Source organism: Ranitomeya imitator, chromosome 8 (genome assembly GCF_032444005.1).
Source record: "Ranitomeya imitator isolate aRanImi1 chromosome 8, aRanImi1.pri, whole genome shotgun sequence".
Taxonomy (NCBI): domain Eukaryota; kingdom Metazoa; phylum Chordata; class Amphibia; order Anura; family Dendrobatidae; genus Ranitomeya; species Ranitomeya imitator.
The window spans coordinates 62,858,003-62,871,706 of NC_091289.1; positions in this window are offsets into that span (position 1 = coordinate 62,858,003).

The window sequence follows — 13,704 nt, forward strand, 5'->3', positions numbered from 1 at the left end:
GCTCGTCAAAAACCTTACGAAAGGTCTCCAGGAAGAACGCCAGTTGAGAGACTATGGGATCATCTCGCTCCCATAAGGGATTGATCCAAGCCAAAGCCTCGCCCTCCAAGTGGGACACAATAAAAGCCCCTTTAGCCCGATCAGTGGGGTATTGTTGGGGAAGAAGCTCAAAGTGGAGACGGCACTGGTTCAGGAATCTTCTACAGAGTTTGAGATCCCCACTATACCTAGGAGGTTTACCAAGGCGAGGTGACGGAAGGGGCAAAGAAGTAGAGTCTTGAGAGACTACTTGAGTGGATGCTGCAGAGACAGACTGTAAGTTAAATAGGCGGTCGTCAATAGAGGCCATATAGGTCAGCATGCGTGCCTGTGTGTCACGCTGCTGGGAAAGCTCTTGCTGAAGACCAGCAAGTTGGGTGGCGTTGGCTGGGTCAGCTGCCTGTAATGAAGTCAAGAGAGACTCCAGATTCTTCATAAAGGACATCATGCGCTGCTGATTATCGCGCAAGTGCGCCAATTCCTTCTGGGCAGAAAATGCGGTACCAGCGGGGTCCATGGCCTGATCGTACTGTTATGCTACCAAGGAGGCGGAGTGAGAGTGGACCCTCTGGACTATGGAAAGGACCTACCTCTGGGCGAGCTGACCTAGTGAGACCGACCCCTATACAGGGACCGTCAGGAGCAGGCCCAAAGGTCACCTGACCACAGTAGCAGATACCGAGAGGGACGGCTCAGAAGGAGGAAAGGGAATTGGCTTGAATCAAAGGAAGACAAGGAACGTAAAAAAAACAGGAAACCTGGAAGACTGGAGCAACTGCAACGGAGTGACGTGCACAAAGGTATGGGAAAACAGGCAGGATCGAGGACGGATCTGCAGGGAGAAAGAGAGAGAGAGGAGGTTAAGGGAAATGAACGAAAGGAAAAACAACCAGGAGCAGAGGAAGGCACGGACACAGGATAACGCAGAATGACGCGAATAGCACGGAGAAATCAGACACTTGAGAACGGAGGAGCCAGAGGCATAAGCGAGAAGCAAATGACGATCAGGCGCCCCGATGCAGGGGAGATGGCCTGAAATACTAGATACCTCACCCGGATTGGCTGGAGGAAATCACCGGACCCAGGTATCCAACAGCAGGACAGTAGCGCGTGCGCCCTCTACAGAAGCCAGAACGCCTGCGCAGGAGACGGATCCCAGAAGCAGAGAACGAAACAGTAAGCTGAGACAGAGCACCAAGAAGTGGAGCATGCTGGGAACCGGAAGCAGGAAGAGCCGGCGCCGCAGCAGAGGCACAAAGAACAGCGCGCCGGGACCCTGGAGCGAGCAGAGCGGCAGGAACGAGCAGGGAGAACAGCCGCAGAAGAAGCAGGAGGAGAGCGCCGGGACCCTGGAGCAGAGCGACGAAGGTAAGTAGAAGCGGCGCCACAACCAGCGGTGCCGCTAACAGACCATCTGGCCTGGCGAGAATTTAACTGTTGGGCTGTCTGCAAGTACACCAAATTCTTGTGGTCTGTGAAGACTTGGAAGGGAAAACGAGCCCCCTCCAAGTGATGTCTCCACTCTGAGAAGCCAATTTCATGGCTAGCAACTCCCTGTCCCCGATGGAATAATTCCTCTCCGCTGGTGAGAAGGTCTTTTTTAAAGAAGAAGCAAGGATGCTTCCGACCTTGAGCATCCTTTTGGAAAAGGACTGCTCCAGCACCAACGGATGAGGCATCCACCTCCATTATAAATGGCTTATCTACATCGGGGCGATGTAGGATGGGAGTGCTAGCAAAGTGTGACTTAATGGAGTGAAAGGCCTTGGAGACCTCCTCAGACCACAATTTGGGATTTGCTCCCTTCTTGTTGAGGGCAACCAAGGGAGCTACCAAAGTTGAGAAGTGTGCAATTAACTGGCGATAGTAATTAATGAATCCCATAAAGCGCTGCACCGCTTTAAGAGAATGGGGTTCCTGCCAGTCCATCACAGCCTGTAGTTTGGCAGGATCCATAGCCAATCTCTGGGCGGAGATGATATAGCCCAGGAAAGGTTGGGACTCCTGCTCAAACACACATTTCTCCAACTTTGCGTAGAGGGAATTTGCCCGTAAGAGGTGGAAGACTCTGCAGACATCTCTCCGGTGGGAGTCAATATCTGGAGAGTAGATGAGAATATCATCCAGATAGACTACGACCGAGGTGGAGAGCATATCCTGGAAGATGTCATTCACAAAGTCTTGGAAAACGGCTGGGGCATTACAGAGCCCGAAGGGCATCACTAGATATTCATAGTGCCCATCCCAGGTGTTAAAAGCCGTCTTCCATTCGTCCCCCTCACAGATGCGAATCAGATTGTAAGTACCCCGCAGATCTAATTTTGTAAATACCCTTGCTCCCCGAAGCCTATGAAAGAGCTCAGATATCAGGGGCAGAAGATACTTATTCTTAACGATGAAGGCGTTAAGACCCCTGTAATCTATGCATGGACGTAGTTCCCCGTTTTTCTTCTGCACAAAGAAGAACCCAGCCCCTGCAGCTGACACTGACTTCCTAATGAATCCTCTTGCCAGATTTTCCTGGATGTACTGTGACATTGCCTCTGTCTCTGGGAGAGATAACGGATAGACTCGACCCCGGGGAGGCTCAGCACCAGGCAAGAGGTCAATAGGACAGTCATAGGGGCGGTGAGGTGGAAGGGTCTCCGCAGCTCTTTTGGAGAACATGTCCGCATAGGGCCAATATTGCTTGGGGAGAGAGGATAGATCTGCGGGTTCCTCAGTAGTAGCAACCTGAACACATTCCTTCTGACATCTACCCCCACAAGTTTCACTCCATCCCAAAATTCTGCCTGTGGACCACTCTTTATGAGGAGAGTGGTACCGTAGCCAAGGTATCCCTAACAGGACCTCATCAATTCCCTCAGGAATGATGAGCAGAGATATAATTTCCTGATGAGATGGAGAGATGGACAGAGAAAACAGGATAGTCTGGTGTGTTATCTGTGAGGGCAGTGTCGACCCATTTACCATTCGTACGGTTACTGGTTGAGCTAACATTACCAGGGGAATTGTGTGACGTTGGGCGAAGGCAGAAGACATAAAATAGCCCTCTGCCCCAGAATCCACGCAGAGCTCTACCGAGTGGGTAAATGAGCCTATAGTAATTGTCCCCTTAAAGGACAATTTTGGAGGCAAACGTCTCCGTGTCTAGGGTACCTCCACCTACTACCACTACACGCTGATGTTTCCTCGACCTCTGGGGACATTTGGTGGCAAGATGTCCTGACTGCTGGCAAACATGACAAACCTGGAGTGCACGAGCGGTCTGGGACTTAGATCCCACTTGTGACACTACCATGGCCTCATGTGACTCAGGGGCCTGGACTGGAGATTCCAAAGGTTTGGCGAAGGTGGGAGCCAGCCAAAACCTCTGCCTACACTGGGCTCGCTCTAACCTCCGCTCGTGAAAACGGAGGTCAATACGAGTGGACACAGCTATTAACTCCTCCAGTCTGGCGGGAATCTCCCTAGTGGCCAGAGCGTCCTTCACGTGGTCAGCCAGCCCCCTCCAAAATATCGGAATAAGGGCTTTATCCGACCACTCCAGCTCAGATGCTAGGGTGCGAAAGTGGATGGCAAAATGGCTGACCAAGGACAAGCCCTGAGTCAATGCCAACAGTTGGAGAGCCGTATCATGGGTGACACAAGGTCCTAAAAAGACCTGTTTCAGAGTACTCAGGAACAGCGGAGCACTCTGCACCACATGATTGCCACGCTCCCACAGCGGCGTAGCCCACTCCAACGCCCTGTCCGACAGGAGAGACACAATAAATCCCACCTTAGCCCGCGTTGTAGAGAAATGTGCGGCCAAAAGCTCGAAATGCATAGAGCACTGGCTCACGAAACATCTACAAGATTTACTTTCGCCAGAAAATTTTTCTGGCAGCGGGAGGTGAGATAGAGTCGGAACAGGGGTGGCAGTGGACAAGATTGCTGCAGCCACGCTACCAGCCTGAACAGCAACTGTGGTTACATCCACAGCTGAGGTTGTGCGCTCGAGAGCCGCCAACCTACCCTCCAGCTGCTGGATGTACCGCATGGATTGCTCTGTGTCCACTATTGCTAGACAGAAACAGCGATACAAAAGATGATCAGAAGGCCAAATATAACTAATAAAATCACAATTTTTATTGAGAAATATCTTTAAAAACATACAGCCAAGGTATACAAAGAGAGACGAACCACTCCAAAAATCACAATCACCCATATACACGCACAGCCACAATTACCTTGGTAGGGTAGTGGGGGATGTGACTCTAACACCCGTAGCCGCGCGTGCGCCCCGACGCACGTTTCGGACACCTTTTTCAAGGGGCCTAGGCGGCTACGGGTGTTAGAGTCACATCCCCCACTACCCTACCAAGGTAATTGTTTACATGGTTGTTTATATTATGTGGCCTCTTGGCTGGGTATGATTCACATTATGCGTGGTGGATGTGCCTATGCCTGGGAGATGTGATAGAGTTTTTCATATAGGTAGCATATACTTTGGGACATACGTCCTGCCCATTATAGGTGTATGTGGAGTGCCCTAGTATGGGAATGATTATGCAGATTACTGACTCATAGTAATAGCTGTTTCCCAAGACATAGCAGATAGATCTGTATATTACTCTATTACCCGTGGCTGTGCGTGTATATGGGTGATTGTGATTTTTGGAGTGGTTCGTCTCTCTTTGTATACATTGGCTGTATGTTTTTAAAGATATTTCTCAATAAAAATTGTGATTTTATTAGTTATATTTGGCCTTCTGATCATCTTTTGTATCGCTGTTCATGTAGTAACTGATGATAGGCTCTACAATTCCTTTTTTGTAGTTTACATGGTACATACATTTATTTATATATTAAGTATATTTATGAAGTTCTAAAGATTTTTCTGACTACCATGTTGATGTGTCATATTTATCTGTATATTGCTAGACAGACCCTAGCGCTAGTATTATGTTTGGGCTGGCAGAACGCACCAAGTATATTTAGATATTATTATTGGTGCGTTTGCAGCCCGGGGTCCACCGTGCAGGAGACCAACCTGCTGCTAGCAAATGGTGGCACAATATGGCGGTAGAAGCGAACTCTGTTACTTCACAGAGTCGAACAGAAAGGAAAACGCTGTGCCCTGTTAGCGTCACAGGGGAACACAGCTGCCCAACAGAGCAAAAGCAATTAGTGGTCAGGGAGTAGCAAGCACACAAACACCTCTCCGGTGGAGCCGGAATTCTAATGGCTTTATGCCAGCCCTGAATTTACCATACAAACTCCTCACCGGAGGTGCCGGTATTCTAGTGGCTTATTTCAGCCATACCCTAACCACAAGCAGACAAAACCACTGAGTAGCTAAGGCTCATAACATAAGCTGATACTAGCGCATGGCTGTGCGGCCATGCAAACCTTTTATAGCTGCAACTTCAGGACCTTCCTAGAGGACCAATGGGAGCTGCTACAGTACCTGAGCAACTTCAGGACCTTCCCAGAGGACCAATGGGAGCTGCCACAGTACCTGAGCATGTGACCCCGACCTCCAATGAGAGGTCTTACCACGGGCATGCTCAGAAGGGGAAAAGCAGGACTTAGTCCCAGAGACGTCTGCTCGCCGCTGACCAGTACTGGCTACAATGGCTGAGCCTAGAAAGGCAGTAGTAACCATCAGCACAGTATCAGGCTGAGCCAGACGCTGGGTTCGATGTCTCTGCTGAGCAGGCTCCACTGTGGCTGGAGAAGAATGGGAGACCACAGCGGAGATGGTTCGAGATTCACCCTGTGCAGAATCAACAAAAAACATGTGCACAGCTCTATATGAAGGTGCCCAGGTAGGTTCCAAAACCGTAGTGATACATATAAGAAAATACTGACCGCTTAGTATTCTATCCTATCCTTTCCTATTTTAGCTAGAGTGGCCTCTTTTGCTAAATCCTGTTTCCTGCCTGTGTGTGTCTTTTCCTCTACTACTCACAGTCAATATTTGTGGGGGGCTGCCTATCCTTTGGGGTTCTGCTCTGAGGCAAGGTAGTTTTCCTATTTTCATCTATAGGGGTATTTAGTCCTCCGGCTGTGTCGAGGTGTCTAGGATTTGTTAGGCACACCCCACGGCTACTTCTAGTTGCGGTGATAAGTTCAGGATTTGCGGTCAGTATAGTTTCCACCAACTCCAGAGAAAGTTCCATGCGGCTCCAAGGTCACCGGATCATAACAGTACAACTGGCCAATAATGAGTTAAATGCATCTCAGAAGAAGGGAAGAAAGGTGTTGAGCCATTTTTTTTTCTGCCTCTTCCCTTCCCTCTTTTTCTCTGGGTGGCTGAGGAGTCTTGTGCTAGCATGGATATTCAGGAATTAGCCTCTCGTGTGGACCATCTTGCTGCTAGGGTACAGGGTATTTCTGATTATATTGTTCAGACTCCTGTTTTAGAGCCGAAGATTCCTACTCCTGATTTGTTTTTTGGTGACATGTCTAAATTTTTGAGTTTTAAAAACAACTGTAAACTGTTTTTTGCTCTGAGACCTCGATCCTCTGGTGATTCCATTCAGCAGGTTAAAATCATCATCTCCCTGCTGCGTGGCGATCCACAGGATTGGGCATTTTCCCTGTAATCTGGGAATCCGGCTTTGCTTAATGTAGACTCCTTTTTTCAGGCTTTTGAATTATTATATGATGAACCTAATTCTCTGGATCAAGCGGAGAAGCCCTTGTTGGCCCTGTCTCAGGGTCAAGAGGCGGCAGAATTGTATTGTCAGAAATTTAGAAAATGGTCTGTGTTGACTAAATGGAATGATGATGCTTTGGCGGCAATTTTCAGAAAGGGTCTTTCTGAATCCGTTAAAGATGTTATGGTGGGGTTTCCCACGCCTTTTGGTCTGAGTGATTCTATGTCTCTGGCCATTCAGATTGACCGGCGCTTGCGGGAGCGCAGGTCTGTGCGCGCTGTGGCGTTGTCCTCAGAGCAGATTCCTGAGCCAATGCAGTGTGATAGGATTCTGTCTAGAATGGAACGACAAGGTTTCAGACGTCAGAATAGGTTGTGTTATTATTGTGGCGATGCTTCTCATGTCATTTCAGTCTGCCCTAAGCGGACAAAGAGGATTGCTAGTTCATTTACCATCAGTACTGTACAACCTAAATTTCTGTTATCTGTGTCCTTGATCTGCTCATTGTCATCATTTTCTGTCTTGGCGTTTGTGGATTCAGGCGCCGCCTTGAACTTAATGGACTTTCAGTTTGCCAGGCGTTGTGGTTTTTCCTTGCAGCCTTTGCAGAACCCTATTCCTTTAAGGGGCATTGATGCTACACCTTTGGCTAAAAATAAGCCCCAGTTTTGGACACAGGTGACCATGCGCATGGCGCCAGCCCATCAGGAAGATTGGGTTTTGCTAATTTTTATCGGCGTTTCATTGCTAATTCCTCTAGCGTGGTTAAACCCTTGACCGATTTGACGAAGAAAGGCGCTGATGTGGCGAATTGGTCCTCTGCGGCTGTCTCTGCCTTTCAGGAACTTAAACGCCAATTTACTTCTGCTCCGGTGTTGCGCCAACCGGATGTTTCTCTTCCGTTTCAGGTTGAGATTGACGCTCCTGAGTTTGGGGCAGGGGCCGTTTTGTCTCAGAGGGATCCTGTTGGTTCCTTGATGAAACCGTGTGCCTTCTTTTCCCGTAAGTTTTCACCTGCTGAACGCAATTATGACGTCGGCAATTGGGAGTTGTTGGCTATGAAGTGGGCGTTTGAGGAGTGGCGACATTGGCTTGAGGGAGCTAAGCACCGTATTGTGGTCTTGACCGACCATAAGAATTTGATTTACCTCGAGTCTGTCAAACGGTTGATTCCTAGACAGGCTCGATGGTCCTTGTTTTTTTCTCGTTTTGATTTCGTGGTCTCGTACCTTCCGGGTACTAAGAATGTTAAGGCTGATGCCCTCTCTAGGAGTTTTTTGCCTGATTCTCCTGAGGTCTTGGAACCAGTCGGTATTTTGAAGGAAGGGGTGGTCCTTTCTGCCATTTCTCCTGATTTACGACGGGTTCTTCAGAAATTTCAGGCTGACAAACCTGACCGTTGTCCTGTGGGGAAACTGTTTGTTCCTGACAGATGGACTAGTAGAGTGATTTCTGAGGTTCACTATTCTGTGTTGGCTGGTCATCCTGGTATTTTTGGTACCAGAGACTTGGTTGGTAGGTCCTTTTGGTGGCCTTCTTTGTCGCGTGATGTGCGGTCTTTTGTGCAGTCCTGTGGGACTTGTGCGCAGGCCAAGCCTTGTTGCTCCCGTGCTAGTGGGTTGCTTTTGCCATTGCTGGTCCCTGGGAGGCCCTGGACGCATATTTCTATGGATTTTATTTCCGATCTTCCTGTTTCCCAGAGGATGTCGGTTATCTGGGTTGTTTGTGACCGATTCTCTAAGATGGTTCATTTGGTGCCTTTGTCTAAATTGCCTTCTTCTTCAGATTTGGTTCCGTTTTTTTTTCAGCATGTGGTCCGTTGGCATGGTATTCCGGAGAATGTTGTGTCCGACAGAGGTTCCCAGTTTGTTTCTAGGTTTTGGCGGGCCTTTTGTGCTAAGCTGGGCATTGATTTGTCTTTTTCTTCTGCATTTCATCCTCAGACAAATGGCCAGACCGAGCGAACTAATTAGACTTTGGAGACCTATTTGAGATGCTTTGTGTCTGCTGATCAGGATGATTGGGTGGCTTAATAATCGGGCTAGTTCGGCTACTTTGGTTTCGCCTTTTTTTTTGTAATTTTGGTTTTCATCCTCGTTTTTCTTCTGGACAGGTTGAGCCTTCTGACCTTCCTGGTGTGGATTCTGTGGTTGAGAGGTTGCAGCAGATTTGGGGTCATGTGGTGGACAATTTGGTGTTGTCTCAGGAGGAGGCTCAACGTTTTGCTAACCGTCGTTGGTGTGTTGGTTCCCAGCTTCGGGTTGGGGATCTGGTTTGGTTATCTTCCCGTCATGTTCCTATGAAGGTTTCTTCCCCTAAGTTTAAGCCTCGGTTTATTGGTCCTTATAGGATTTCTGAGATTATTAATCCGGTGTCCTTTCGCCTGGCGCTTCCGGCCTCTTTTGCTATCCATAATGTCTTCCATAGATCCTTATTGCGGAAATATGTGGAGCCCGTTGTTCCCTCTGTTGATCCTCCGGCACCTGTGTTGGTCGATGGGGAGTTGGAATATGTTGTTGAGAAGATTTTGGATTCTCGTTTTTCGAGGCGGAAGCTTCAGTACCTCGTCAAATGGAAGGGTTATGGCCAGGAGGATAATTCTTGGGTTTTTGCCTCTGATGTCCATGCCGCTGATTTGGTTCGTGCTTTTCATCTGGCTCATCCTGATCAGTCTGGGGGCTCTGGCGAGGGTTCGGTGACCCCTCCTCAAGGGGGGGGTACTGTTGTGAATTCTGCTCTTGGGCTCCCTCCGGTGGTTGTTGATGGTAATGCAGTTGAGCCTGGGCGGCAGTCCTGGACAGGTGTTTCTGCTAATTGCAATTCTGACTGGGGTATTTAGCTTTGCAGGACTCATTAGTCCTCGCCAGTTGTCAATGTTCTATTGGAAGTATTGGTTCTCTGCCTGGCCTCTCCTGCTTGCTGCCATTTCAGCAAAAGATAAGTGTCTGCTTTATTTTCTTAGGCACACAGGCTGTGTGTCTATTTTCTGTGTTGTTCATAGTTTCTATTTTGTTCCAGCTTAGACTGTCCTGTTGTTTTCTCAGTCTGGTTGGATTCGCTGGAGTCGCAGATATACTCTCCACATCTTTAGTTAGGTGGTGGAGTTTTTGTATTTTTCTGCTGTGGATATTTTGTAGTTTTTTGTGCTGACCGCTTAGTATCCTGTACTATACTTTCCTGTCTAGGTAGAAGTGGCCTCCTTTACTAATCCTGTTTTCTGCCTGCGTGTCTTTTCCTCTCCTACTCAGTCATTATTTGTGGGGGGCTGCCTATCCTTTGGGGGTCTACTCTGAGGCAAGTCAGTTTTCCTATTTTCCATCTTTAGGGATATTTAGTCCTCCGGCTGTGTCGAGGTGTCAAGGTCTTGCTAGGCACACCCCACGGCTACTTCTAGTGTCTGTGATAAGATCAGGGTTTGCGGTCTGTATAGTTACCACTACTGCAGCGAAGGTTTTTTGATGCTGCTCCAAGGCCGCCTGATCATAACAGCAGCGTGTGAAAGGTGTATGGAGCAGAGTCGTGTGTGTAAGACGTGTACGGAGCGGAGTCATGTGTGTAAGAGGTGTGCGGATCGGAGCAGAGTGTGAAAGGTGTATGGAGCAGAATTGTGTGTGTACGAGTTGTACGGAGCGGAGCCACGTTTGTACGAGGTGTACAGAGCAGAGCCACGTGTGTACCAGGTGTGCGGAGCAGAGCCATGTGTGTACAAGGTATACGGAGCGGAGCAGCGTGTGCAATGTGTATAGAGAGGAGCCGTGTGTGTGCGAGGTGTACGGAGTGGTGCCGTGTGTGTATGAGATGTACGGAGCGGAGCTGCATGTGCAAGGTGTATGGAGCGGAGTCGTGTGTGTACGAGGTGTATGGAGCAGAGTCGCATGTGTACGAGGTGTACGGAGCAGACGCTGGCTGAGTCTGATCGGAGCAGATATTGCTCCTCGCTCTGACACTGACTGGCACAGGAGACACGGAGAGGTCTTTATCAGTGGCGTATCACAGCTGCAACGACGTGAGCAGTCAGCGGCGCAGCTGGATGACACCATTCAGCGCCGTGGGAGTGGAAGCTGCCGGCTGCTGCGAGGGTGCGCGGTGAAAGGTGTGTGTGTAGTGATGGAGAAGGCAATGATGGGGTTGGGGGTAACCATGTGTGGCCATTATACTGTACCCAGCATTGTGTGGGGCCATTATACTGTACCCAGCATCGTGTGGGGCCATTATACTGTACAAAGCATCATGTGGGGCCATTATACTGTATGGACCATCACATGGGGCAAGTATACTGTACGCAGCATCATGTGGGGCCATTATACAGTATGGAGCATAATGTGGCCATTATACAGTATGGAGCATTGTGTGTGGCCATTATACAGTATGGGGCACTGTGTGGCCATTATACAGTATGGAGCATCATGTGGAGCCATTATACAGTAAGGAACATCATGTGTGGCCATTATACAATATGGAGGTATCATGTGTTGCCATTATACAGTATGCAGCATCATGTGTGGCCTGTTATGATAAGGTAATTCAGTACCACAATGGACATAGGAGTCAGAGCACATACAGTGACCTGACAATAACCCAAAAACATAGACCGAGCTCTGAGACGTGGAAACTCTGCTGACCGCAATCCCTAATCCTCTCCAACACAACTAGAGGCAGCCGTGGATTGCGCCTAACGCTCCCTATGCAACTCGGCACAGCCTGAGAAACTAGCTAGCCTGAAGATAGAAAATAAGCCTACCTTGCCTCAGAGAAATACCCCAAAGGAAAAGGCAGCCCCCACTTATAATGACTGTGAGTTAAGATGAAAAGACAAACGTAGAGATGAAATAGATTTAGCAAAGTGAGGCCTGACTTTCTGAACAGAGCGAGGATAGGAAAGGTAACTTTGCGGTCAACACAAAACCCTACAAACAACCACGCAAAGGGGGCAAAAAGACCCTCCGTACCGAACTAACGGCACGGAGGTACACCCTCTGCGTCCCAGAGCTTCCAGCAAGCACGAGAAAACAAATAAACAAGCTGGACAGAAAAAAACAGCAAACAAAAAGCAAAAGCGGAACTTAGCTATGCAGAGCAGCAGGCCACAGGAACGCTCCAGGAGGAAACAGGTCCAATACTAGAACATTGACTGGAAGCCAGGATCAAAGAACTAGGTGGAGTTAAATAGAGCAGCACCTAACGACTTCACCACATCACCTGAGGAAGGAAACTCAGAAGCCGCAGTACCACTTTCCTCCACCAACGGAAGCTCACAGAGAGAATCAGCCGAAGTACCACTTGTGACCACAGGAGGGAGCTCTGCCACAGAATTCACAACAGTGGCCATTATACAGTACAAAGCATCATGCTTCACACTCAGCACCTGTTCACACTCAGTCTATGTTTGGATGTGCAGGTCAGGTTTTTGAAATGTATTCTCTAGCCTTCTGATCGTGCACTCCCCGCCTCCTAGCTTCAGGTGTTTTAATTATAGTAGGTCCAATACCCCTCCACATAGAGAGAGAATTTGAGTCCAAGAAGAGGTTTTTACATGTACCCATTCAGATGGAGACGTTTATTCTCAGTGAGGTAGGTCAAACGTAGGACCTCGTATAAGAGAGATGCCTTAACGTGGCTACGAGGTACACATAAAATTGGCCATTTTTGTGCGCTAAAAGCTCTCATTTTTCATATTTCTAGTGCAGTAATGCAGTTCAAATTTCGTTTTTTCAAGTTTGCATGTTTTGGCGCTGCAGTGTGCTGCCCTATTTATTTAACTATATACGAGTTGGTGACTCTGGGTTCAGCACCTGTTCACACTCAGTCTATGTTTGGATGTGCAGGTCAGGTTTTTGAAATGTATTCTCTAGCCTTCTGATCGTGCACTCCCCGCCTCCTAGCTTCAGGTGTTTTAATTATAGTAGGTCCAATACCCCTCCACATAGAGAGAGAATTTGAGTCCAAGAAGAGGTTTTTACATGTACCCATTCAGATGGAGACGTTTATTCTCAGTGAGGTAGGTCAAACGTAGGACCTCGTATAAGAGAGATGCCTTAACGTGGCTACGAGGTACACATAAAATTGGCCATTTTTGTGCGCTAAAAGCTCTCATTTTTCATATTTCTAGTGCAGTAATGCAGTTCAAATTTCGTTTTTTCAAGTTTGCATGTTTTGGCGCTGCAGTGTGCTGCCCTATTTATTTAACTATATACGAGTTGGTGACTCTGGGTTCAGCACCTGTTCACACTCAGTCTATGTTTGGATGTGCAGGTCAGGTTTTTGAAATGTATTCTCTAGCCTTCTGATCGTGCACTCCCCGCCTCCTAGCTTCAGGTGTTTTAATTATAGTAGGTCCAATACCCCTCCACATAGAGAGAGAATTTGAGTCCAAGAAGAGGTTTTTACATGTACCCATTCAGATGGAGACGTTTATTCTCAGTGAGGTAGGTCAAACGTAGGACCTCGTATAAGAGAGATGCCTTAACGTGGCTACGAGGTACACATAAAATTGGCCATTTTTGTGCGCTAAAAGCTCTCATTTTTCATATTTCTAGTGCAGTAATGCAGTTCAAATTTCGTTTTTTCAAGTTTGCATGTTTTGGCGCTGCAGTGTGCTGCCCTATTTATTTAACTATATACGAGTTGGTGACTCTGGGTTCAGCACCTGTTCACACTCAGTCTATGTTTGGATGTGCAGGTCAGGTTTTTGAAATGTATTCTCTAGCCTTCTGATCGTGCACTCCCCGCCTCCTAGCTTCAGGTGTTTTAATTATAGTAGGTCCAATACCCCTCCACATAGAGAGAGAATTTGAGTCCAAGAAGAGGTTTTTACATGTACCCATTCAGATGGAGACGTTTATTCTCAGTGAGGTAGGTCAAACGTAGGACCTCGTATAAGAGAGATGCCTTAACGTGGCTACGAGGTACACATAAAATTGGCCATTTTTGTGCGCTAAAAGCTCTCATTTTTCATATTTCTAGTGCAGTAATGCAGTTCAAATTTCGTTTTTTCAAGTTTGCATGTTTTGGCGCTGCA